At 43.4% G+C, this 27948-nt stretch overlaps 1 long non-coding RNA gene across 1 annotated transcript; it reads left to right on the forward strand.

Moving 5' to 3' along the window:
• The first annotated feature begins 918 nt into the window (after positions 1-918).
• Positions 919-22236, forward strand: LOC109557926 (uncharacterized). Its single transcript, XR_011566293.1, has 4 exons — positions 919-3429; positions 3555-13629; positions 13755-19360; positions 19486-22236. It is a non-coding gene; the product is annotated as an uncharacterized lncRNA (long non-coding RNA).
• Positions 22237-27948: the final 5712 nt, after the last annotated feature.

Genomic DNA, 27948 nt, shown 5'->3' on the forward strand with positions numbered 1-27948 from the left:
AAATGTGCAGAATACAATCCAAAATTCCCCAACAGGTGAAGAACCAGGAAGATCTCGACATCACACTGTGGAAAAGCTAGTAAACAGAGGCCAATCCTGACGTATCACAGGATTTTTTATGCCCGAAGAAAAAGGAGAGACGGACATAGAGATAGAAAGTCATACAGATGAGAGAGATATAAATGTTGAATTAGAAAAGGAAAGACAGGTGGTAGATTGGGCAGACAGAGAGATAAAAAGAGAGAAATAGAGATAAGGAGAGAGAGAGTAAGACAGGAGAGAGATGAAGAGAAACAGAGAAGGGGAAGGGGACAGAGCTGGAAAGAAAGGCAGAGAAAGACTTAGAGGGGTGAGCAGTGATAGTAAATATGGAAGATCTGTGGACACAGAGATGGAGAAACAGAGAGCAGTCCAGACAAGTGGTGGAGAAAGCCGTGAAGAGATAGGGAAACAGAAGAGTAGAGAAAGAGAGCGAGAGAGCCAGTGCAAGGGACAGAGGTGAAAAATGCTTAAGAGAATTGTTTTCTCTGGTTTCTCTTTTTCCTTTCTTTCTTTTTTCCTTCCAAGTTCTCATCCTGCACCCTATCTCTCTCTTTCTTTTGGTAAATTGTGTCTAATGAATATATTCTAGTGCCAATATATTGTAATTTTTTCAACATCATAGTTGATAGTTCTTTCACATTCTGGTTTTTTCTCTTACTATTTTTTTGTGTGTGTGTTTGAAGAATTTTCTTTCCACTCTAGACTAACAGAAATTTTCTCCTTATATATATTTTTTTGAATTTATTTACTTATTTTTGGCCATGTAGCGTGGCATGTAGTATCTTAGTTCCCAGACCAGTGATCTGACTGGCGCCCTGCAGTGGAAGCATGGAGCCTCAACCACTGGACTGTCAGCAAATTCCTCCCCTTTTTTATTTTTAAACCATGAAACTTCTGTTCCCAAAAGGATTTTCTAGGACTCCAGGGCACCTGCACTTGCTTCATGTACAACAGCCTGGAACACTCTGCTCTCAGATTAGTTCCTGTCCCCTGCACCGTTGGTCCTGGTGGCACAGGGAAGACCAGCTTTAGTCCTGTCCCTTCCTCACTCCCCTGCTCTCTGTCATGAGCCTAGAAAATGAATTATCTGAGAGAGAGTGGCCAAAACATTTTATTATACATATTTTAAACATATATCCCAGCATTTTACAAAAGTGGTGGGTGAAAATCTGTATGCACATCATTTCAGTTCCACTGTGGTTTCACTATCCTTGTCTGATCTCCTACGTATCCGTCTATGAGTCCAAGTAAATCAAAGGGGAAAGTTTTAATAATGTCACCACAAGCATGCTTGTCCTTGAGTCCTGGTGACATGAACAAACATTTCTGTTAGATGTATGCCTCATAGTGGAAATACAGTGTATCTGAACACCTTTCAATAGGTTTATCGTTCCTTGTGGTGATTGCAGCCATGAAATTAAAAGACACCTACTCCTTGGAAGGAAAGATATGACCAACCTAGATAGCATATTCAAAAGCAGAGACATTACTTTGCCAACAAAGGTCCATCTAGTCAAGGCTATGGTTTTTTCCAGTGGTCATGTATGGATGTGAGAGTTGGACTGTGAAGAAAGCTAAGCACCGAAGAATTGATGCTTTTGAGCTGTGGTGTTGTGGTGTTGGAGAAGACTCTTGAGAGTCCCTTGGACACCAAAGAGATCCAATCAGTCCATTCTAAAGGATATCAGCCCTGGGTGTTCTTTGGAAGGACTCATGCTAAAGGTGAAACTCCAGTACTTTGGCCACCTCATGTGAAGAGTTGACTCATTGGAAAAGACTCTGATGCTGGGAGGGATTGGGGGCAGAAGCAGAAGGGGACGACAGAGGATGAGATGGCTGGATGGCATCACCAAATCGATGGATGTGAGTTTGAGTGAACTCCTGCAGTTGGTGCTGGACAGCGAGGCCTGGCATGCTACAATTCATGGGGTTGCAAAGAGTCGGACACGACTGAGCGACTGAACTGAACTGACTGTATATGCAGGAACCATGCATGTTCTTTACTTTTTTTTTTTTTTTTCATTTTGCCTCTTTTGAATGATTTCTTTCTTTTAAAACTCAATTTATTTAAACAAAACATTCGAGTGTTTCTCCCATGTCCTGCCACTTGCCTCTGGTAACCACTGATCTGTTCTCTGTTTCTCCACATGTAAGAGAGATTTATGATATTTGTCTTTCTCTGTCTTAGTTTTTCACTCAGCATAATGCTCTTAAGTTCCACCCATATTGTTGCGAGTGTCTGAGGAGTATTCCATCGCATACATATACTCCAGCTTCTTTACCCATTCATCTGTTTGCTGATGGACACTTAGGTTTTTCCAAGTTTAGACTGTTGTAAATAAAGCAGCAATGAACCCGGGAGTACAGATACCTTTTCAAGTCAGTGTTTTTATTTTTTTTTTTTCAGATCAATACCCACAAGTAGAATTGCCAGGTCACATGGTAGCTGCATTTTCAATTTTTCAAGGACCCTTCCTACCGTTTTGATAGTGACTGTGCCAATATACATTTCCACCAGGAGTGCACAAGGTTCTATTTTCTCCTTATTCCCACCCACTTGTTAGTTCAAGTCTTGTTGATAACAGCCTTCTGACAGCGCTGAGATGACATCTCATTGTTGTTTTGATATCCATTTTCCTGAATTTCAGATAAACATCATGTTTTTTTAGTGTAAGTATATCTAAATGTTACGTAGTACTACGTAAGACTTTTTTCTCCACTAAATCTAGCAACCCTAGGTGAGGGCTTTTACTTGATGATGAAAAAATTTCTCTTATTTAATTGATTTGTAAGCACACACACATACACATTTAACTTTGAGGAGAGGTAAATGTAGATCAATACACCTGGTATCAATTTCTTGTAATAAAAGAGGGGTGAATGCCTATTGGATTTGCGGTGGTTGCCTCAAGTTTACCTACAGATGTAAAAAGGAAGGTAGTGCAGGGAAATGATAGAAAGGTGGTTCCTTGAGAGAAAGACTATGGCAGCATCATTAACACTGAAATACTGAGCCGTGGGGAACTTAGCCTGATTCACGTCTGCTCACTCCACTAGGCCACAGGCAAGCTTGTCCACATTTCTCTGCCTGCCCCTTCATCTGATCCCTCTGCTTGCAGTTCTGAGAGCTCAGAGCTCAGGCTTCTCTTCTCCTGTGGAGGAGGCGGCTGCTCCCAGCCTGCCCTCCAGAAAGGGGTTGGTGCAAAGAGGCAGGGCTCCTCCCCAGGCCTCACCCAGCACCCACCCCTTCTGGGCTCAGCCTGGTGGTCTTTAAGAGAGATTCTCCCTGACTGCTCTGCCTGTCACATCTTCTGGGAAACTCGGTCTAGCTCACTGTCCCAGGCATGCCGTGGGTCCCAGCACTGCTTCTGGTTTTCCTGGCTCCTGGTAAGTGTGTTGCCTGGATGCTCTGGGGATTTTTCTGTACTTTTTGGCAATGGTGAGGGGGAGGGTCATACTAAGAAATGGTGTTTCCTCTTTCTCATGATTTTTTGTTGCTTTCCCCATTGCAGTCACACAGGTATCTTCCAACATGGAAGAGGACAAGTTGTCAGTCATGAGGGCGACTGGGTCATCTGTTGTAATCGATTGTGATCTCACAGGAAGCTATATCCACTGGTACAAATTCCAGGAGGGAGCTGTACCCGGACGCCTTCTCTACTACGATGTCTACTACTCAAAGGTTGTGCTGGGCTCAGGAATCAGTGAAGGGAAATACCACGTTTACAAAGGCACAGGGAAGAGCTACACGTTTGTAATCTCCAACTTGCAAGAAAGTGATTCTGGCACCTACTACTGTGCTGTCTGGGAGAAGCACATTGGTTTAGACTTCCTTTACACTGCACTGGAAATTTTGCTTGTGGCTGCCAAAACAGCCCTGATACACAGGATAGACCAACCCCTGCTCACTTCCTGCCCCCAATTCTTTTCACTCTGAATGAAGAGAAATCCTGAGCTCAACGCCCAGCCCCAGTCACTGCCACCTCCCACCTCCCTTCAGCAGCTGTTGTTTGTTGTTTAGCCAACAAAGACTTTTCCTAAGAGCAGGTCTCCATCTTAAGGCCTCAGGCAAGCAGCTGGTAGGCAGCATATTCTTTTAACTTCCCTAGGAGCTGGTGGAGTCTATCCAACGGTCTCTTGAGGACAGACAGAGCACCTTGTATTGATCTATTAAGGGGAATATTTAGGAGAACAAATTGAAAGGTTAGTTATATTGAATCATTTATCTGATCATTTTCCAGAGAAGATGGCTAGGAATGAAGCATTTTCATTATTCACGATTATGAAATATGAGAAAAGATGGAGTGAAAACTTGGATCCTGAAGCCCAAGCTGGTATCTGATCTATCTTTTGGACAATTTGAGATTTTTCTTATATAAACAACCAGGGCGTGAAATGTAGGAAAAGGGGGATTGATGTAGCTATGCCAATCATAGTATTCTACTTACACCTTCTGCTGAAGTTCAGCCCACAGCCAGAACTGTTCTGTATTAAACAAGTAAGGCCAGAAGTTCTTTTCACTCCCACCCCCGATATTGACATGACCAAGTCCCAAACTGGAATGAGACTTAGATTTTTTTTCAATAATTCAAGTTAAAGAACATTTGGGGGAACAATTAAACAATGGGTGGTATCTGTATCAACTGAAAAGTCATATAAGAAATGACTTTCTTATTGGGCTAGGTTTAAGGACATACAATTAATACTGAAGTACAGAAATGCTATATTTATATGTATGTGGTTTCTTGTGTATGAGGTCTCTTGTGTATGCATGTGGGCTAAGTCGCTTCAGTTTGCCTGACTCTGTGAGATCCTATGGACTGTAGCCTGCCAGGGATAGGCTGTACTGTCCATGGGATTCTCCAGGCAAGAATACTGAAGGGGGTGGCCATGCCCTCCTCCTGGGGGTCTTTCCAACTCAGGGATCGAACCCGGGTCTCCTGCATCTTCTGCATCGCAGGCAGATTCTTCACCACTGAGTCACCAGGGAAGCCCCTCTTGTGTATGCTGCTGCTGCTGCTGCTAAGTCGCTTCAGTAGTGTTCGACTCTGTGGGACCCCATAGAGGGCAGCCCACCGGGCTCCCCTGTGCCTGGGATTCTCCAGGCAAGAATACTGGAGTGGGCTGCCATTTTCTTCTCCAATCTCTTGTGTATAGTATCCTCCAAATTTCTACCAGAACAGTGTTTCTTAACGTGTGGTCCATGGAGCACACCTGAGTCAGAAGCATTGGGTTGGAATAAAAGTCCCCATTATGGATGGCACCCAATATAGGGAACACAAATCTTGGAATGAAGCATGAAAATGCATTTTCCAATAAGTTCCATAGCTTATTCTTATTCAAGTTGATTTATATCAATGTATATCAACTGCTATGCTAGCAGTATCAGACAAAGTGACATGTCTCCCTCTGAAATGGACTGGTTCCTGGCCTCAAACAGGAGTGGATTCTAGAACAGTGTTCATGGGCTTATCCCCAGCCCAGAAGTCCTTCCTTTCTTGTTGCATCCTGGGTGCTGCTGCTCTCTCAGGTCATCACATTTCTCCATGAGAATCCCACAACCACAGGTCAAAGTTTCTGGTCCTTCTCACTTCTGTGACTGGAGGCAAGAAGGGATTGGATAGTAAATGCACTGACTTTAACTTGGGCCTCGGTACCAGGGACCATGCACTATTTTGGGGCTTTAAAAAAGATTGAAACAAAAACTTCTTGTTATTTATATTTTTCCAATGTTGTTTAGGCTTTGTTCTGCACATTTATTTCTTTGATCCACTTTGAGTTTAAATTTTACATAAAATTGGACCTGCACAAATGGAGAGACTTAACATATTCATGAAGGAAAAGATCAATATCATAAAGAAGCTGATCTTTCCTAAATTCATGTATGTAAATTGACTATAATTCCTATCAGAATTAAGAAAAGATTTTATTTTTGTTCTATGATATAGAACAAAATGTTTGAAACATAGAGAATTTCTATTAATTGGATAAAGCATGATTAAGTAATGAAACAGCCCAAGTATTTGTGTAAATAATGACAGGAATAGCACTGTCTTATTCACTATGTGAGGCTTCCTTGGTGACTCAGATGGTAAAGAATCCACCTACCAATGCAGGAGATGTGGGTTCGATCCTTGGGTCAGGAAGATCCCCTGGAGAAAGAAATGGTGACCCACTCCAGTATTCTTGCCTGGAGAATTCCATGGACAGAGTAGCCTCATAGGCTACAGTCCATGGGATCTGAAAAGTTGGACATGACTTAATGACTAAATAATAGCAACATTATCATTTCCTAGGAGTCATCTTGACACAATAAATGCTGGTTTTGGTGTGAGATGACTCTCAATTAGAAAGTGTAGTTATAGTTTCCAAATTCAAACAGTGGATTTCATAATTTAGTGTGGCTTTTGTTTCGATGTCTCATTGCAAAAATTCATTGAGAGACAAAGCGATAAGAGGTGGATTTGTTAGGATCCAGAGAGAAGCCACTCCTCAGGGTGTGAACCATTGCCAAAGGCAAGGGCTGGGGCCATGGTATTAGGCCTGGCTAGGTTTTGTGACGGAGAAGGCAATGGCACCCCACTCCAGTACTCCTGCCTGGAAAATCCCATGGATAGAGGAGCCTGGAAGGCTGCAGTCCATGGGGTCGCTGAGGGTCAGACATGACTGAGGTACTTCACTATCACTTTTCACTTTCATGCATTGGAGAAGGAAATGGCAACCCACTCCAGTGTCTTGCCTGGAGAATCCCAGGGACAGGGGAGCCTGGTGGGCTGCCGTCTATGGGGTCGCACAGAGTTGGACACGACTGAAGTGACTTAGCAGTTTGTTTCTAATGACCAGGGAAACATGATATCTTTTTGCTTCTAGAATTTCGGTTGTGCTAGTAGCTAATACATGAACTGACCCTTACAGAAAGTGTGTTATGTGGAAGATATTGTGTTGGATGTTGCATGCATTTTCTATTTAATCCTCATTACTCACCTTGTGGTGTTACAATATTTCTCCCTGCCCCTACTTTACAGATATGTTTTGTAAGTTGTTAAAATTAAGTTCCTTTAAATGAAGTCACACAGCTCTAATCTGGGGATTCAACCCAGACTACCTCAATCAATGGTTCACATAATTAATTCTCTATCCCTCCCCTAGGATACAGACATAGAGCAAGAATACCAAAGCCAAGGCCCTAAGACAAGACAGCCTCATGGGCAGGAATGTAAATGCATGGGCTTCTGAGTATCACAGATTAAACTTTAAACCCCAGTTCTTTTATTTATTAGCTATATGAAAATGCAAGAATTCATTATGCTGTCCTCATTGACCAACTGGGAGTAATTACATCCAACTCAGTTATTGCAGTGATAAGATCACACATATGGAATGTCTCCCACCAGGTATCCATTTAGCCAGCACAGAATCAGTACTAGTCAGTGGCCCCTTCTCTTACATGAAGGTTCTCGGTTGTATCTGACTCTTTTCGACCCCCGTGGACTGCAGGGCGCCAGACCTCTCTGTCCATCTCCGATAACTGCAGTCTACTCAAACTCAAGTCCATTGAGTCAGTGATGCCATCCAACCATCTCTGTCATCTCCTTCTCCTCCTGCCTTCAATCTTGCCCAGCATCAGGGTCTTTTCCAATGAATCAGCTCTTCACATCAGGTGGCCAAAGTATTGGAGCTTCAGCTTCAGTATCAGTCTTTTCAATGAATATTCAGGGTTGATTTCCTTTATATTGACTGGTTTTGTCTCCTTGCAGTCCAAGGGACTCTCAAGAGTCTTCTCCTCTTGAGAAGGTGTTGTCTTCTCCAACACCACAGTTCAAAGGCATCAATTCTTTAGCACTTGGCCTTTTTTATGGTCAAGCTCTCATATCTGTACATGACTTCTCTCTTTGCTGTACAGCAGAAATAAACAGAACATTGTAAATCAACTATACTGCAATAAAAATTCATTTTAAAAAAAGAAGTAAGGGGGGAGGTCAGTGTATATATGATATTAATGAAGGACTACATGCAACCAAGTACACATCTGCGTAGAAGGTTGCTGCTAGCCATGAGAGTCAGATCTTAGTTAATAATTTTAGTTCATTTCTAAGCATGGGAAGGTGAAAAATTTTGCATTCATAAATGTTTTCCTGATAATATCTAACTATCCAAAGTTTTGATTTGCCAGCTTCCCTAAGCACAGATTACCTCAATCCTGGTGTTCATCCTGCAGTTTTTTCGTGGTGTGTTAAACATCAGTAGCTGCAGTGGTTAATGGGTTAATGACCCAATCCTAGTAGAGCCAGTTAGTGAGCAACATGCTCTAGTTGGCAAGGTCTGGATTTGGAACTAGCGCTCCATAACTAATGAGGAGACTGGCACCTCTCGTTTGAGGGGCTGACATTCACATCGCAAGGAGTGAGTTCCAATTCTGGAAATACTACTGTGACCACACTTGGTCCCCTATCTCTCATTGATCGCAATTATAACCCCTGAATCTGAGGACTCTGTAAAATAAATGGTAGCAAGCAGATAGGAAAAGGAAATCATAAAGTGAGTGTTATTGAAGAAATGGTGAGTTTCCCTTATTTTTTTTCACTGCAGGTCTTCCCTGGCCTGGACTCAAAAAGAGCCTGAAGCCTGTCTGTGCATCAGGTGCAGACAGAAGGAAGGGGGCACTCAATGGGCCCGGAGGCCTGCTTGTCTGTTTCTGCTTGTGTTTCTTTTGTCCTTTCTCCTTCTTTCCCACCCCTCAGCCCCCACACCCACACCCCCATCCCACACTCACATCCTGGTGTCATGGAGGCTAAACCCTGAGGGAAGGGACCTTCTCTCTCACACAAGAACCTGGGTCCCAAGAGCACAGGGAGAATCCCAGTGGCTTTTGTTCTCTCTCTGTCGCCTCCCTTCTTGGCACAGAAGGCAGCCACAGTTGCAGAAATGCACAGCAGAGCAAATATACTAAAGTCCACTTATCTGGTCCAAGAACTAGAGGGACAATTCCTGTGAGTTGGAAAATGGTATAGAGATTGCAGAGAGGAGATTAAGAAAAAAAATCTGATATAATTGGTGTTTGACAACTAGGATCACCCCTTCCCCTGGCCACCCCCCCTCCCCGCCCATATGCAGAGGCATAAATGTGAGGAAAAACAGGCTTTGCAAATTGATATGAAGTGTAAACAACCACCTAGGGCCTATACTCAGCTTCCCTGGTGGCTCAGATGGTAAAGAATCTGCCTGCAATGCAGGAGATCTGGGTTTGAGCCCTGGGTCACGAAGAGTCCCCTGGAGAAGAGAACAGCAATCCACTCCAGTATTCTTGCCTGGAAAATCCCATAGACAGAGGAGCCTGGCAGGCTACATATAGTCCATGGGGTGGCAAAGAGTTGGACATGACTGAGTGACCAACACTTCCTTTTCGGGGCCTAGACTGGTCATTGGGTGACACACACAGTGCAGTGTGAACAGCACTGTACTGACTCAAACTGCCCATCAAAGGCAGGTAGGAGTTTACTGTCCCTTGCTGCTGCTGCTGTTGTGTCGCTTTAGTCATGTCCGACTCTGTGCGACCCCATAGCCAGCAGCCCTCCAGGCTCCCCCGTCCCTGGGATTCTCCAGGCAAAGACACTGGAGTGGGTTGCCATTTCCTTCTCCAATGCATGAAAGTGAAAAGTGAAAGTGAAGTCGCTCAGCAGTGTCTGACTCTAGTAACCCCATGGACTGCAGCCTACCAGGCCCCTCCATCCATGGGATTTTCTAGGCAAAAGTACTGGAGTGGGGTGCCATTGCCTTCGGGTCAATTAATTATTTGCTAACAATAGCACAAAAACCACAGCCCACCCTCACCCAAAAAAATCAGCTTTCTCCATAGTATTTAAGCACTATTTAGAGCCCATGGCATTGTATTGAAAATGTGCAGAATACAATCCACAATTCCCCAACAGGTGAAGAACCAGGAAGATCTCGACATCACACTGTGGCAAAGCTAGTAAACAGAGGCCAATCCTGACGTATCACAGGATTTTTTTATGCCCGTGGAAGAAAATGGAGAGACAGACATAGAGATAGAAAGTCACACAGATGAGAGAGATATAAATGGAGAATTAGAAAAGGAAAGACAGGTGGTAGAGTAGGCAGGCAGAGAGATAGAAAGAGAGAAATAGAGACAAGGAGAGAGAGAGTAAGACAGAAGAGAGATGAAGAGAAACAGAGAAGGGGAAGGGGACAGAGCTGGAAAGAAAGGCAGAGAAAGACTTAGAGGGGTGAGCAGTGATAGTAAATACGGATCTGTGGACACAGAGACGGAGAAACAGAGAGCAGTCCAGACAAGTGGTGGAGAAAACCATGAAGAGATAGGGAGACAGAAGAGTAGAGAAAGAGAGAGCGAGACAGCCAGTGCAAGAGACAGCTGAAAAATGCTTAAGAGAATTGTGTTTTCTTATTTCTCTTTTCCTTTCTTTCTTTTTTTCTTCCAAGTTCTCACCCTGCACCCCTATCTCTCTCTTTCTTTCGGTACATTGTGTCTAATGAATATATTCTAGTGCCAATATATTGTAACTTTTTCAACATCATAGTTGATAGTTCTTTCACATTCTGGTTTTTTCTCATTATTTTTTTTTTTTTTTATGTTTAAAGAATTTTCTTTCCACTCTAGACCAACAGAAAATTTCTCCTTATTTTTTTTTGAATTTATTTACTTATTTTTGGCCATGTAGCTTGGCATGTAGGATCTTAGTTCCTAGACCAGGGATCTGACTGGCGCCCTGCAGTGGAAGCATGGAGCCTCAACCACTAGACTGCCAGGGAAGTTCCTCTCCTTTTTTATTTTTAAACCATGAAGCTTCTGTTCCCGAAAGGATTTTCCAGAACTCCAGGGCACCCGCACTTGCTTCATGTACAACAGCCTGGAACACTCTGCTCTCAGATTAGTTCCTGTCCCCTGCACCGTTGGTCCTGGTGGCACAGGGAAGACCAGCTTTAGTCCTGTCCCTTCCTCACTCCCCTGCTGTCTGTCATGAGCCTAGAAAATGAATTATCTGAGAGAGAGTGGCCAAAACATTTTATTATACATATTTTAAACATATATCCCAGCATTTTACAAAAGTGGTGGGTGAAAATCTGTGTGCACATCATTTCAGTTCCACTGTGGTTTCACTATCCTTGTCTGATCTCCTACTTATCCATCTATTGCTGTTGCTGCTGCGAAGTTGCTTCAGTTGTGTCCGACTCTGTGTGACCCCATAGATGGCAGCCCACCAGGCTCCCCCGTCCCTGAGATTCTCCAGGCAAGAACACTAGAGTGGGTTGCCATTTCCTTCTCCAATGCATGAAAGTGAAAAGTGAAAATGAAGTCGCTCAGTCGTGTCTGACTCTTACCCCATGGACTACAGCCTACCAGGCTCTCTATCCATGGGATTTTCCAGGCAAGAGTACTGGAGTGGGGTGCCATTGCCTTCTCCTATCCATCTGTGAGTCCAAGTAAATCAAAGGAGAAAGTTTTTAATAATGTCACCACAAGCATGCTTGTCCTTGAGTCCTGGTGACATGAACAAACATTTCTGTTAGATGTTTGCCTCATAGTGGAAGCACAGTGTATCTGAACACCTTTCAATAGGTTTATCGTTCCTTGTGGTGATTGCGGCCATGAAATTAAAAGATGTTTACTCCTTGGAAGGAAAGTTATGACCAACCTAGAAAGCATATTCAAAAGTAGACACATTACTTTGCCAACAAAGGTCCATCTAGTCAAGGCTATGGTTTTTCCAGTGGTCATGTATGGATGTGAGAGTTGGACTGTGAAGAAAGCTGAGCACAGAAGAATTGATGCTTTTGAGCTGTGGTGTTGGAGAAGACTCTTGAGAGTCCCTTGGACTGCAAGGAGATCCAACCAGTCCATTCTGAAGGAGATCAGCCCTGGGATTTCTTTGGAAGGACTGATGCTAAAGGTGAAACTCCAGTATTTGGCCACCTCATGCGAAGAGTTGACTCATTGGAAAAGATTCTGATGCTGGGAGGGATTAGGGGCAAGAGGAGAAGGGCACCACAGAGGATGAGATGGCTGGATGGCATCACCGACTTGATGGATGTGAGTTTGAGTGAACTCTGGGAGATGGTGATGGACAGGGAGGCCTGGCGTGCTGCAATTCATGGGGTTGCAAAGAGTCGGACACGACTGAGCGACTGAACTGAACTGACTGTATATGCAGGAACTATTCATGTTCTTTACTTTTTTTTTCTCATTTTGTCTATTTTTAATCATTTATTTCTTTGAAAACTTTATTTAAACAAACAAACCATTCGAGTGTTTTTCCCATCTCCTGCTATTTGCCTCTGGTGACCACTGATCTGTTCTCTGTTTCTCCACATGTAAGAGAGATTTATGATATTTGTCTTTCTCTGTAATACTTTTTCACTCAGCATAATGCTCTTAAGTTCCACCCATATTATTGCAAATGTCTGGTGAGTATTCCATCTCATACCTATACTACAGTTTCTTTACCCATTCATCTGTATGCTGATGGACACTTAGGTTGTTTCCGAGTTTTGCCTGTTGTAAACAAAGCAGCAATGAACATGGGAGTACAGATACCTTTTCAAGTTTGTGTTTTTATTTTTCAGATCAATACCCACAAGTAGCATTGCTGGGTCACATGGTAGTTGCATTTTCAATTTTTCAAGGACCCTTCCTACCGTTTTGATAGTGACTGTGCCAATATACATTTCCACCAGGAGTGCACAAGGTTCTATTTTCTCCTTATTCGCACCCACACTTGTTAGTTCAAGTCTTGTTGATAACAGCCTTCTGACAGCACTGAGATGACATCTCATTGTTGTTTTGGTATCCATTTTCCTGGATTTCAGATAAACATCATGTTCTTTTAGTGTAAGTATATCCGAATGTTACGTAGTACTATGTAAGACATTTTTCTCCACTAAATCTAGCAACCCTAGGTGAAGGGCTTTTACTTGATGATGAAAAAATTTCTCTTATTTAATTGATTTGTAAGCACACACACATACACATTTAACTTTGAGGAGAGGTAAATGTAGATCAATACACCTGGTATCAATTTCTTGTAATAAAAGAGGGGTGAATGCTTATTAGATTTGTGGGTGGTTGCCTCAAATTTACCTACAGATGTAAAAAGGAAGGTAGTGCAGGGAAATGATAGAAAGGTGGTTCCTTGAGAGAAAGACTATGGCAGCATCATTAACACTGAAATACTGAGCCGCAGGGAACTTAGCCTGATTCACGTCTGCTCACTCCACTAGGCCACAGGCAAGCTTGTCCACATTTCTCTGCCTGCCCCTTCATCTGATCCCTCTGCTTGCAGTTCTGAGAGCTCAGAGCTCAGGCTTCTCTTCTCCTCTGGGGGAGGTGGCTGCTCCCAGCCTGCCCTCCAGAAAGGGGTTGGTGCAAAGAGGCAGGGCTCCTCCCCAGGCCTCACCCAGCACTCACCCCTTCTGGGCTCAGCCTGGTGGTCTTTAAGAGAGATCCTTGCTGACTGCTCTGCCTGTCACATCTTCTGGGAAACTCGGTCTAGCTCACTGTCCCAGGCATGCCGTGGGTCCCAGCACTGTTTCTGGTTTTCCTGGCTCCTGGTAAGTGTGTTGCCTGGATGCTCTGGGGATTTTTCTGTACTTTTTGGCAATGGTGAGGGGGAGGGTCATACTAAGAAATGGTGTTTCCTCTTTCTCATGATTTTTTGTTGCTTTCCCCATTGCAGTCACACAGGTATCTTCCAACATGGAAGAGGACAAGTTGTCAGTCATGAGGGCTACTGGGTCATCTATTGTAATCGATTGTGATCTTACAGGAAGCTATATCCACTGGTACAAATTCCAGGAGGGAGCTGTACCCCGACGCCTCCTCTACTACGATGTCTCCAACTCAAAGGCTGTGTTGGACTCAGGAATCAGTGAAGGGAAATACCATGCTTACAAAGGCACAGGGAAGAGCTACACGTTTGTAATCTCCAACTTGCAAGAAAGTGATTCTGGCACCTACTACTGTGCTGTCTGGGAGAAGCACATTGGTTTAGACTTCCTTTACACTGCACTGGAAATTTTGCTTGTGGCTGCCAAAACAGCCCTGATACACAGGATAGACCAACCTCTGTCTCACTTCCTGCCCCAATTCTTTTTACTCTGAATGAAGAGAAATCCTGAGCTCAACGCCCAGCCCCAGTCACTGCCACATCCCACCTCCCCTCAGCACCTGTTGTTTGTTGTTTAGCCAACAAAGATTTTTCCTAAAAGCAGGTCTCCATCTTAAGGCCTCAGGCAAGCAGCTGGTAGGCAGCATATTCTTTTAACTTCCCTAGGAAGTCTATTGGTGGAGTCTATTCAACGGTCTCTTGAGGACAGACAGAGCACCTTTATATAGGAGAACAAATTGAAAGGTTAGTTATATTGAATCATTTATCTGATCATTTTCCAGAGAAGATGGCTAGGAATGAAGCATCTTCATTATTCACGATTATGAAATATGAGAAAAGATGGAGTGAAAACTTGGATTCCTGAAGCCCAAACTGGTATCTGATCTATCTTTTGGACAAATTGATATTTTTCTTATATAAACAACCAGGGCATGAAATGTAGGAAAAGGGGGATTGATGTAGCTATGCCAATCATAGTATTCTACTTACACCTTCTGCTGAAGTTCAGCCCACAGCCAGAACTGTTCTGTATTAAACAAGTAAGGCCAGAAGTTCTTTTCACTCCCACCCCCGATATTGACATGACCAAGTCCCAAACTGGAATGAGACTTAGATTTTTTTTTCAATAATTCAAGTTAAAGAACATTTGGGGGAACATTAAAACAATGAGTGGTATCTGTATCAACTGAAAAGTCATATAAGAAATGACTTTCTTATCGGGCTAGGTTTAAGGACATAAAATTAATACTGAAGTACAGAAATGCTCTATTTATATGTATGTGGTTTCTTGTGTATGAGGTCTCTTGTGTATGCATGTGGGCTAAGTTGCTTCAGTTTGCCTGACTCTGAGATCCTATGGACTGTAGCCTACTAGGGATAGGCTGTACTGTCCATGGGATTCTCCAGGCAAGAATACTGAAGGGGATGGCCATGCCCTCCTCTAGGGGGTCTATCCAACCCAGGGATCGAACCCGGGTCTCCTGCATCTTCTGCATTGCAGGCAGATTCTTCACCACTGAGTCACCAGGGGAGCCCCTCTTGTGTATGCTGCTGCTGCTGCTGCTGCGTGCTTCAGTAGTGTCCGACTCTGTGCGACCCCCTAGACGGCAGCCCACCAGGCTCCTCTGTCCCTGGGATTCTCCAGGCAAGAATACTGGAGTGGGCTGCCATTTTCTTCGCCAATCTCTTGGGTATAGTATTCTCCAAATTTCTACCAGAACAGTGTTTCTTAACGTGTGGTCCATGGAGCACACCTGAGTCAGAAGCATTGCGTTGGAATAAAAGTCCCTATTATGGATGGTACCCAATATAGGGAACACAAATCTTGGAATGAAGCATGAAGCATGCCATTGCCTTTGGGTCAATTAATTCTCTGCTAAGAACAGCACAAAAACCACAGCCTCCCCCTCCCAAAAAAAACCCAGCTTTCTCTATAGTATTTAAGCACTATCTAGAGCCCATAGCATTGTATTTAAAATGTGCATAATATGATCCACAATTCCCCAACGGTGAAGAACCAGGAAGATCTTGAGTTCACACTGTGGAAAAGTTAGTAAACAGAGGCCAATCCTGACGTATCACAGGATTTTTTTGTGCCCGTGGAAGAAAATGGAGAGACAGACATAGAGATAGAAAGTCACACAGATGAGAGAGATATAAATGGAGAATTAGAAAAGGAAAGACAGGTGGTAGAGTAGGCAGGCAGAGAGATAGAAAGAGAGAAATAGAGACAAGGAGAGAGAGAGTAAGACAGAAGAGAGATGAAGAGAAACAGAGAAGGGGAAGGGGACAGAGCTGAAAGAAAGGCAGAGAAAGACTTAGAGGGGTGAGCAGTGATAGTAAATATGGAAGATCTGTGGACACAGAGATGGAGAGACAGAGAGCAGTCCAGACAAGTGGTGGAGAAAGCCGTGAAGAGATAGGGAGACAGAAGAGTAGAGAAAGAGAGAGCGAGAGAGCCAGTGCAAGAGACAGCTGAAAAATGCTTAAGAGAGCTGTGTTTTCTGATTTATCTTTTTCCTTTCTTTCTTTTTTTCTTCCAAGTTCTCACCCTGCACCCCTATCTCTCTCTTTCTTTCGGTACATTGTGTCTAATGAATATATTCTAGTGCCAATATATTGTAATTTTTTCAACATCATATTTGATAGTTCTTTCACATTCTGGTTTTTTCTCTTACTATTTTTTTGTGTGTGTATTTGAAGAATTTTCTTTCCACTCTAGACTAATGAAATTTTTCTCATTTTTTTAAAATTTATTTACTTATTTTTGGCTATGTAGCTTGGCATGTAGGATCTTAGTTCCAAGACCAGGGATCTGACTGGCGCCCTGCAGTGGAAGCATGGAGCTTCAACCACTGGACTGCCAGCAAATTCCTCCCCTTTTTTATTTTTAAACCATGAAGCTTCTGTTCCCGAAAGGATTTTCTAGGACTCCAGGGCACTCGCACTCACTTCATGTACAACAGCCTGGAACACTCTGCTCTCAGATTAGTTCCTGTCCCCTGCACCGTTGGTCCTGGTGGCACAGGGAAGACCAGCTTTAGTCCTGTCCCTTCCTCACTCCCCAGCTGTCTGTCATGAGCCTAGAAAATGAATTATCTGAGAGAGAGTGGCCAAAACATTTTATTATACATATTTTAAACATATATCCCAGCATTTTTACAAAAGTAGTGGGTGAAAATCTGTATGCACATCATTTCAGTTCCACTGTGGTTTCACTATCCTTGTCTGATCTCCTACTTATCCATCTATGAGTCCAAGTAAATCAAAGGGGAAAATTTTAATAATGTCACCACAAGCATGCTTGTCCTTGAGTCCTGGTGACATGAACAAACATTTCTGTGAGATATATGCCTCATAGTGGAAACACAGTGTATCTGAACACCTTTCAATAGGTTTATCATTCCTTGTGGTGATTAGCCAAGAAAATAAAAGACACTTACTCCTTGGAAGGAAAGATATGACCAACCTAGATAGCATATTCAAAAGCAGAGACATTACTTTGCCAACAAAGGTCCATCTAGTCAAGGCTATGGTTTTTCCAGTGGTCATGTATGGATGTGATGGTTGGACTGTGAAGAAAGCTGAGCACCAGAGAATTGATGCTTTTGAACTGTGGTGTTGGAGAAGACTCTTGAGAGTCCCTTGGACTGCAAGGAGATCCAACCAGTCCATTATAAAGGATATCAGCCCTGGATGTTCTTTGGAAGGACTCATGCTAAAGGTGAAACTCCAGTACTGTGGCCACCTCATGCAAAGAGTTGACTCATTGGAAAAGACTCTGATGCTGGGAGGGATTGGGGGCAGGAGAAAAGGGGATGACAGAGGATAGGATGGCTGGATGGCATCACCGACTTGATGGATGTGAGTTTGAGTGAACTCTGGGAGATGGTGATGGACAGGGAGGCTTGGCCTGCTGCAATTCATGGGGTTGCAAAGAGTCAGACACCACTGAGCGACTGAACTGAACTGACTGTATATGCAGGAACTATTCATGTTCTTTACTTTTGTTTTTCATTTTGTCTATTTTGAATGATTTCTTTCTTTTAAAACTCAATTTATTTAAACAAACAAACCATTCGAGTGTTTCTCCCATCTCCTGCCACTTGTCTCTCATAACCACTGATCTGTTCTCTGTTTCTCCACATGTAAGAGAGATTTATGATATTTGTCTTTCTCTGTGATACTTTTTCACTCAGCATAATGCTCTTAAGTTCCACCCATATCGTTGGGGATATCTGAGGAGTATTCCATCGCATACATATACTCCAGCTTCTTTACCCATTCATCTGTTTGCTGATGGACACTTAAGTTTTTTCTGAGTTTTGCCTGTTGTAAACAAAGCAGCAATGAACATGGGAGTGAAGATACCTTTTCAAGTCAGTGTTTTGTTTTGTTTTTTTCAGATCAATACCCACAAGTAGCATTGCCTGGTCACATGGTAGTTGCATTTTCAATTTTTCAAGGACCCTTCCTACCGTTTTGATAGTGACTGTGCCAATATACATTTCCACCAGGAGTGCACAAGGGTCTATTTTCTCCTTATTCGCACCCACACTTGTTAGTTCAAGTCTTGTTGATAACAGCCTTCTGACAGCACTGAGATGACATCTCATTGTTGTTTTGATATCCATTTTCCTGGATTTCAGAAAACATCATGTTTTTTTAGTGTCAGTATATCCGAATGTTACATAGTACTACGTAAGACATTTTTCTCCACTAAATCCAGCAACCCTAGGTGAAGTGCTTTTACTTGATGAAAAAAAATTTCTCTTATTTAATTGATTTGTAAGCACACACACATACACATTTAACTTTGAGGAGAGTTAAATGTAGATCAATATACCTGGTATCAATTTCTTGTAATAATAGACGGGTGAATGCTTATTGGATTTGTGGGTGGTTGCTTCAAAGTATGGAGAAGGCGATGGCACCCCACTCTAGTACTCTTGCCTGGAAAAGCCCATGGACAGAGGAGCCTGGTAGGCTGCAGTCCAGGGGGTCGCAAAGAGTCGGACAGGACTGAACGACTTCACTTTCACTTTTCACTTTCATGCATTGGAGAAGGAAATGGCAACCCACTCCAGTGTTCTTGCCTGGAGAATCCCAGGGACGGCGGAGCCTGGTGGGGTGCCATCTATGGGGTTGCACAAAGTCGGACATGACTGAAGCAACTTAGCAGCAGCAACAGCAGCAGCCTCAAAGTTTACCTACAGATGTAAAGAGGAAGGTAGTGCAGGGAAATGATAGAAAGGTGGTTCCTTGAGAGAAAGACTATGGCAGCATCATTAACACTGAAATACTGAGCTGCAGGGAACTTAGCCTGATTCAGGTCTGCTCTCTCCACCAGGCAACAGGCAAGCTTTTTCCATGTTTCACTGTGCACCCCCGATCCCTCTGTTTGCAGTTCTGAGAGCTCAGAGCTCAGGCTTCTCTTCTCCTGTGGAGGAGGTGGCTGCTCCCAGCCTGCCCTCCAGAAAGGGGTTGGTGCAAAGAGGCAGGGCTCCTCCCCAGGCCTCACCTAGCACCCACCCCTTCTGGGCTCAGCCTGGTGGTCTTTAAGAGTGATCCTTGCTGACTGCTCTGCCTGTCACATCTTCTGGGAAACTCGGTCTAGCTCACTGTCCCAGGCATGCCGTGGGTCCCAGCACTGTTTCTGGTTTTCCTGGCTCCTGGTAAGTGTGTTGCCTGGATGCTCTGGGGATTTTTCTGTACTTTTTGGCAATGGTGAGGGGGAGGGTCATACTAAGAAATGGTGTTTCCCCTTTCTCATGATTTTTTGTTGCTTTCCCCATTGCAGTCACGCAGGTATCTTCCAACATGGAAGAGGACAAGTTGTCAGTCATGAGGGCGACTGGGTCATCTGTTGTAATCGATTGTGATCTTACAGGAAGCTATATCCACTGGTACAAATTCCAGGAGGGAGCTGTACCCCGACGCCTTCTCTACTACGATGTCTACTACTCAAAGGTTGAGTTGGATTCAGGAATCAGTGAAGGGAAATATCGTGTTTACAACGGCAAAATTTTAATCTCCAACTTGCAAGAAAGTGATTCTGGCACCTACTACTGTGCTGTCTGGGAGAAGCACATTGGTTTAGACTTCCTTTACACTGCACTGGAAATTTTGCTTGTGGCTGCCAAAACAGCCCTGATACACAGGAGACACCAACCCCTATCTCACTCACTTCCTGCCCCCAATTCTTTTTACTCTGAATGAAGAGAAATCCTGAGCTCAATGCCCAGTCCCAGTCATTGCCACCTCCCACCTCCCCTCAACAGCCATTGTTTGTTATGGTCAAAGATTTTTCCTAAAAGCCGGTCTCCATCTTAAGGCCTCAGACAAACAGCTGGTAGGCAGCACACTCTTTTAACTTCCCTAGGAGCTGGTGGAGTCTATTCAACCTTCTCTTGAGGACAGACAGGGCACCTCGGATTGATATATTAAGAGGAATATTTAGGAGAACAAAATGAAAGGTTATTTTTATTGAATCATTTATCCAATCATTTTCCAGAGAAGATGGTTTTGAATGAAGCATCTTTATTATTCATGATTATGAAATATGAGCAAAGATAGAGTGAAAACTTGGATTCCTGAAGCCCAAGCTGGTATCTGACCTATCTTTTGGACAAATTGATATTTTTCTCATATAACCAACCAGGACATAGAATATAGGAAAAGGGGAATTGGTATAGTTATGCCAATCATAGTAATCTACTTACACCTTCTGCTGAAGTTCACTCTGCAGCCAGAACTGTTCTGTATTAAACAAGTAAAGCCAGAGGTTCTTTTCACTCCCACCCCCAATATTGACATGACCAAGTCCCAAACTAGAATGACACTTAGAAACTTTTTTTTTCAATAATTCAAGTTAAAGAACATTTCCAGTGAGCAATTAGACAATGAGTGGTATCTGTATCAACTGAAAAGTCTTGTAAGAAAGGGTGTGACTTTCTTATTGGGCTAGGTTTAAGGACATAAAATTAGTACTGAAGTACAGAAATGCCATATTCATATGTATGTGGTCTCTCGTGGGTTAAGTTGCTTCAGTTGTGGCTAATTCTGTGAGATCCTGTGGACTGTAGCCTGCCAGGGATAGGCTGTACTGTGCATTGGATTCTCCAGGCAAGAATACTGGAGTGGGTTGCATGCCCTCCTCTAGGGGATCTTTCCAACCCACGGATTGAACCCGGGTCTCCTGCATCTTCTGCATCGCAGGCAGCTTCTTCACCACTGAGTCACCAGGGAAGCCCCTCTTGTGTATCAGAACAGATCAGATCAGTCGCTCAGTCGTGTCCGACTCTTTGTGACCTCATGAATCGCAGCACGCCAGGCCTCTCTGTCCATCACCAACTCCCAGAGTTCACTGAGACTCATGTCCATTGAGTCAGTGATGCCATCCAGCCATCTTATCCTCTGTCGTCCCCTTCTCCTCTTGTGTATAGTATCCTCCAAATTTCTACCAGAACAGTGTTTCTAAAAGTGTGGGCCGTGGACCACACCTGAGTCAGAAGCATTGGGTTGGAATAAAAGTCCCCATTCTGGATGGCACCCAATATAGTGAACACAAATCTTGAAGCCTGAAAATGTGCATTTTTCAATAAGTTCCATAGCTTATCCTACTCAAATTGATTTATGTCAATTTATATGAACTGCTGTGCTAGCAGTAACAGATAAAGTGACATGTCTCCCTCTGAAATAGACCAGTTCCTGGCCTCAAACAGGAGTGGATTCTAGAACAGTGTTCATAGGCTTATCCCCAGCCCAGAAGTCCTTCCTTTCTTGTTGCATCCTGGGTGCTCCTGCTCTCTCAGGTCATCACATTTCTCCATGAGAATCCCACAACCACAGGTCAAAGTTTCTGGTCCTTCTCCCTCCTGTGACTGCAGGCAAGAAGGAATTGGATAGTAAATGCACTGACTTTAACTTGGGCCTCAGTACCAGGGACCATGCACTATTTTGGAGCTTTAAAAAAGATTGAAACAAAAACTTCTTGTCATTTATATTTTTCCAATGTTGTTTAGGCTTTGTTCTGCACATTTATTTCTTTGATCCACTTTGAATTTAAATTTTGCATAAAATTGGAGTTGCACAAATGGGGAGACATAACATATTCAGGAAAGAAAAGATCAATATCATAAAGATGCCAATCTTTCCTAAATTCATGTATGTAAATTGACTATAATTCCTATCAGAATTAAGAAAAGATTTTACTTTTGTTCCATGATATAGAACAAAATGTTTGAAACACAGAGAATTTCTATTAATTGGATAAAGCATGATTAAGTAATGAAACAGCCCAAGTATTTGTGTAAATAATGACAGGAATAGCACTATGCTGTTCACTATGTGGGGCTTCCCTGGTGACTCAGATGGTAGAGAATCCACCTACCAATGCAGGAGATGTGGGTTCCGTCCTTGGGTTAGGAAGATTCCCTGGAGAAGGAAATGGTGACCCACTCCAGTATTCTTGCCTTGAGAATTCCATGGACAGAGAAGCCTGGTAGGATCTGAAAGGGATCTGAAAGAGTTGGACATGACTTAATGACTAAACAACAACAACAACAACATTATCATTTCCTAGGAGTCATCTTGACACATTAAATGCTGGTTTTGGTGTGAGATGACTCTAAATTTTAGAAAGTGTAGTTATAGGTTCTGAATTTAAACAGTGGACTTCATAAGTTAGTGTGGCTTTTGTTTCTAATGACCAGGGAAGCATGGTATCTGTTAGCTTCTAGAATTTTGGTTGTGCTAGTAGGTATTACATGAACTGACCCTTATTGAAGTCTTCTTATGTGGAAGATATTCTGCTGTATCTTGCATGCATTTTCTATTTAATCCTCACTACTCACCTTTGTGGTGTTACAATATTTCTCCCTGCCCCTACTTTATAGATGTGTTTTTGTAAGTTGTTAAAATTAAGTTCCTTCAAATGAAGCCACACAGCTCTATCTGGCGATTCAACCCAGACTACCCGAATCAATGGTTCACATAGTTAGTTATCTATCCCTCCTCTAGGATACAGACATAGAACAAGAATACCAAACCAAGGCGCTAAGACAAGACAGCCTCATGGGCAGGAGTGTAAGTGCATGGGCTTCTGAGTATCACAGATTAAACTTTAAACCCCAGTTCTTTTATTTATTAGCTATATGAAAATTCAAAAATTCATTATGTTGTCCTCATTGACCAATTGGGAGTAATTACAATCAACTCAGTTATTACAGAGATAAGATCACACATATGGAATGTCTCCCGCCAGTTATCTATCTAGCTGGCACAGGATCAGTATTAGTCGGTGGTCCCTTCTCTTACATGAAGGTTCTGAGGTGAAATAGAAGCTCTGGCTCTGGCCCTCTGATCCCTCCTTCACTCCCTGTATCAGGGGGCCTGAAACTCAGATAACACCTGACCTGACCAAGGGGAGTAAGTTATGAGCAGGTGAGACCCTGATAGTCTTTCCACGCCAAATGCTAGTTTTGGAGTTCTGACTCTGTGAAGATGAAGTATGGAAAAGGGAAATTTCCTCAGGAACACACTCAGCCTTGTGGTTCATTCAGTAACCAAGGCAGAACCATCATCATTAATGTTAATTATTTCTTGACATCATGTATTTCTGGCAAAATTTCAAAGAAGAGTAAGTACCATTGTTCTATAACATCATAGCCATGATGAGAGACATTCAAGACAGAGAGGTGAATGAGGCATGAGCTCCTAAAGAGTCTGAGAGTTTGGGTTAACCACTTTCTTCCATTTTATACAATGTTCTCTTTAATAACCTCCACTCCACTCCACTGTGAAGGCCAGCAGATTTCATGGGTTTTACCCTTCGTAGGAATCTCGTTGGTACACAATATGTAATGGCTCAGATGCTTCTAAATCAGTGATTTAACTTGATATTTATGCTAAACCTTTTCATGTCTGAAGTATTTGTTGCACACAGAGATGCAGGGTTACAGAGCAGTTAAGAACGCGTTCTTTACTTCCCAGTCAGGTTGCTGGGAATGAAATATGGTTTCTGGTATTTTCTAAATGTGTGACATCAGACAAATTAGTCCATCCTCAGTTGATTTGTAAAATGGGAATGAAAATAACAATCTCATAGATTATTGTATAATGAAGTTAGATTAGAGCTTTGCTTGCAAAGTTCTCAGAATAAGTGCCTGGTATTTGGATCGTGGTTAAATAAAGATTAGGTGTTATTATTATTAGAAGACATGGTGAGGGCAAAGAAGATACTAAAATATCTCAGAATTTTTCCCCCCTCTGGACTCATTCATTAAAAACACAGATTATTTGCTAATATTTGAGAAGGTTCTAAGTGAATTTGGCAGAAGTTATTGATTGACTTGAATTTTGAGTTGGATTTTGGGTAGTTCTGGTGGTGGTTCTTGTTTACCTTGGGGATTGGTGGTGCTAGGGTGTCACTTTATAGTAGGTCATCAGCAATAACTAATTGTGACCTTCTCCCCACTCTATTCCCTAACCTTTCAAAAGAACAGGTAACTAATCAAAGGACTTCTCCTAGATAGCCTGCAGCTGCAGCTCATGAACACCTCTGCCATTACACTTACCTCCTCCTCCTCCTCCTCTTCCTCAAGAGTGCAGTCTACTTTGTCATCATCACCTTCTGCATGTACAAGAGAACAGATGTCAGCAACAATGGGAAGAGCTTGTGACAGAGGGGCCCCAAAGGGGTCAATGTGCCTTCATCATCTATTGTCTCAAAAAGTATCTGCTGAGGATCTAGCCTGGCTTCCTTTCTGCATTTGGGTTATTTCTATTCATGTGGTATTTGTCTATTATATCTTTATTTTGTAAGAGTTTTCAAATCTTTGGGCAGACATTTTGACTCTGTATCAAGGAATTCTGCCATTAATCAGGGGCAGGGTCCAGGGCTGGTCTAGGGGAACCTCTCCCACCACTATCCCCACAACCTCATCAGCTCCTCCAGCCCTTGAGTCCTTGCATCTCCTGAGCCTATGCAGTGGCCAGCTCCCTGTCTTCTCCTTCAGCTCTTCCACACAGACCATGGCTGGGACCTTCACTGCCATATACCCTGGAGCTTTCAGCTTTGGTACTTAAATTCTGCACCTTGATTTTCATAATAGGCACAAAAAAATTAAACATATCAAAAGCTCACATTTGTCTTTGAGTACTTTAATTTCATGAAATATAATGAAGGTTAGAAACAGAATGACAACTGAGCTATCAAATTCAGCATTGGTTGTAATAATGGTCATTAATACATTTCTACATCTAACATGATTATGGTGCTTTCTTTGGGGCCACTGGCTCCAGTTGGGTGTGTGTATGTGTGTATGTGTATGTGTGTGTGAGCTCAGTCGTGTCTGACTCTTTATGACCCTATGGACTGTAGCCCCCCAGGCTCTTCTGTCCATGGAATTTTCCAGACAAGAATACTGGAGCAGGTTGCCACAGCCAAACTAAAATGCCAGGGTTCTTCTGTTTCAAAGTTGCCAGATTCGGACTCATTGGCTTGAGATGTTCCTATGGTGACAGTGTGACACCCAGCATGACTTGCACTGCATGTGCTCAGATTGTACTAGTGTCTCACAAAGCATCGACTCCTGATTCTCACAGTAACCCCATGAAAACTGCACCAACACCAGAAGCGTGTCAAGTGGAGGGTTAAGCATGTAGATTTTGACCCCTGAGGACCAGGATTTGAACCCTGAGTCTGTATTAGCATCTGCATGACCTCAGGCAGTATTGGAACGCTCTATGCCATTGAATCTTCAACTATGTAATGAAGTTACAGTGCCCTGCTTCCTGGAGTATGAGGAATAGATGAGCTAATGATGCTTAATCCGTGAAAGTCCTGAACAACATTAGCTTCTACTGTCATAGCTCTGCTGTAAAATCGATAGATTCCATACGTACACAAAAACCCTGAAAACCATCTCTAACCTCATTCCCCACAAACAGGTTAGATGTGGATGGAACAGAGACTCAGCTTCTATTATTCACCAAGTAATCTCATGATTCCTAGTGTGTCTAGTTCACTCACAATAAAACGAGGTCCCAGAGAGACTAAAAAATACGCTCAAATTTAAACACGGAGCAGTGCTGGGTTCCACATGGGCCAGGTCGGCCTGACTTAAAACGGGCTACATTTTTTTTCCCTATATATCAGTGGCCCTCTTATTATAACTGTAAATAAATGATTAGAGAAACAGATTGCTAAGTAAATAAATGCATAAGAAAGAATAGTCACTGAGGTCCAGACTTCATCACAAGCCGGGTATTAGACTTTAAAAACGCTCCTTCAGTAATTCTAATGTGCAGCCAGGTTGAGCCAGCAGGTGACAGTTCCATCGCTGCCAGCTCGGATTTCAGGCATCAAGGAACCATCACATTGTTTCTTTGCATACAATCAGCTTCACTGTGAAATAAATCCGTGGAAAACCACATAGAGGTTCCCATTCCAAAACACAAAAGACCAATCAGATACAAGATGGATGAAATCGAATTTAGATCAATTCCTTGGTTGTTATGAATTTGATCAGACCTCTCTAGACAAAATATGTGGCCCTGATCTTGGAGATCTGGAAATATTTCTTCATTGTGAAAAAACAATGCAGGAGACCTGGGTTCAATCCCTGGAAGATCCCCTGGAGAAGGAAATGGCAACCGACTCCAGTATTCATGCCTGGAAAATCCCATGGACTGAGGAGCCCTGTGGGCTACAGCCCATGGGGTCGCAAAGAGTCGGACATGACTGCATGACTTCACTTCACTTCAAGTGTAAGAGGCAAAAGGGAAACTTGCAAATCACTGAAAGTGTTGTGCAGCTGATTTTACAGCCAGGCCCTGCTAGGCAGTGTCTCCAGTGGTTTCTAACGTCTCAGCAACCTCCTGCCCCAACTTGCTCTGTGCTGCCCTGACCTGGGAGGTGCCGATAAGGGAGGGCAGTGGGGGTGGGAGTGACAGCCTGAATGGCAGCTGGAGGGGACTGATATGCTGATGGAGTTTCATTTTCTCCAAGGCTTCTTTTGTTTACACTCCCTGTTTAATGCGGTTGATTCTTGGAAAATGCTCAAACTGGCCCCTACTGGTTGAGGCTGTGCAAGGGGTAGCTGGGGTGTCACAAGGAAATGAGAACAGTTAAACCCCAGCCAACTTTGCTCACTTTCAAAGGGTCACAGCTAATGGAAGAAAATATCCCTCTATGCTCGCATGTGATTGTTATCAAAACACTCTAGGCTATGGGTCCAGGTTCCCCATTATACACATATAAGGTTCCTCTTATCAGCTCCTATATAAGTTAGGAAACTTACACATAGGCTGTTCAAATGCTGCTCCTCTGCCATGTTATGGACCCTGAAGGAAGGAGCAGTCAGGGCTTCTTTGCAGCCCTAAAATCATCCCTGACTTTCCACCAACCACCTGTGCTCTTCCATGATCTGTGACTTACTGAGGCTGTTACTTCTTGGTTTCGTTTTCTCAGTGTAAGCAGGGTGACACAAGACCTGATCCCTGAACCAAGCTGCATGGACAGATGCTGCTGCTGCTGCTGCTAAGTCGCTTCAGTTGTGTCTGACTGTGCGACCCCAGAGACGGCAGCCCACCAGGTTCCCCCGTCCCTGGGATTCTCCAGGCAAGAACACTGGAGTGGGTTGCCATTTCCTTCTCCAATGCATTAAAGTGAAAAGTGAAAGTGAAGTGGCTCAGTTGTGTCTGACTCCTAGCGACCCCATGGACTGCAGGCTACCAGGCTCCTCCGTCCATGGGATTTTCCAGGCAAGAGTACTGGAGTGGGGTTCCATAGACAGATGTGAAGTGCTTTTTTCCTTATGGGAGCAGAGGTTCCAAGGCCTTGCTCTCTCACCTGTGCAATTGAGTGCCATATACTGTCATGTAAATTCCCCAAAAGGGACAAAATGACTACAATTTAACTTGAACAAGGCTTACTGGGGCACTAACATCAGATGACAACATGATGGGTGAGTAGCAGAGGGCTGCACAGACACATGAGTTTGAAGAGCAGGTGTCCCACCCCCTCCCCACCCAGCAGGCCCAGGATGGGGGTCCATGTTCTGGATTCCATCTGTCCAGTCTCAGAGGGAAGCAGAGCTCCACTGCTGAGGTCATGGCTTCAGCTCTCACATTCTGACCTCAGGGCACATTCAAATCACATCCTTCATTCTTCTTGGTCTCTGCTCTAAGAGCCAACATCTGGGGGGCCTTGCCCTCCTAGGAGGACTGGCCACATCTAACTGGTGCAGCCAGTGTCAGA

This window comes from Bos indicus, chromosome 4, assembly GCF_029378745.1.
Source record: "Bos indicus isolate NIAB-ARS_2022 breed Sahiwal x Tharparkar chromosome 4, NIAB-ARS_B.indTharparkar_mat_pri_1.0, whole genome shotgun sequence".
NCBI lineage: Eukaryota > Metazoa > Chordata > Mammalia > Artiodactyla > Bovidae > Bos > Bos indicus.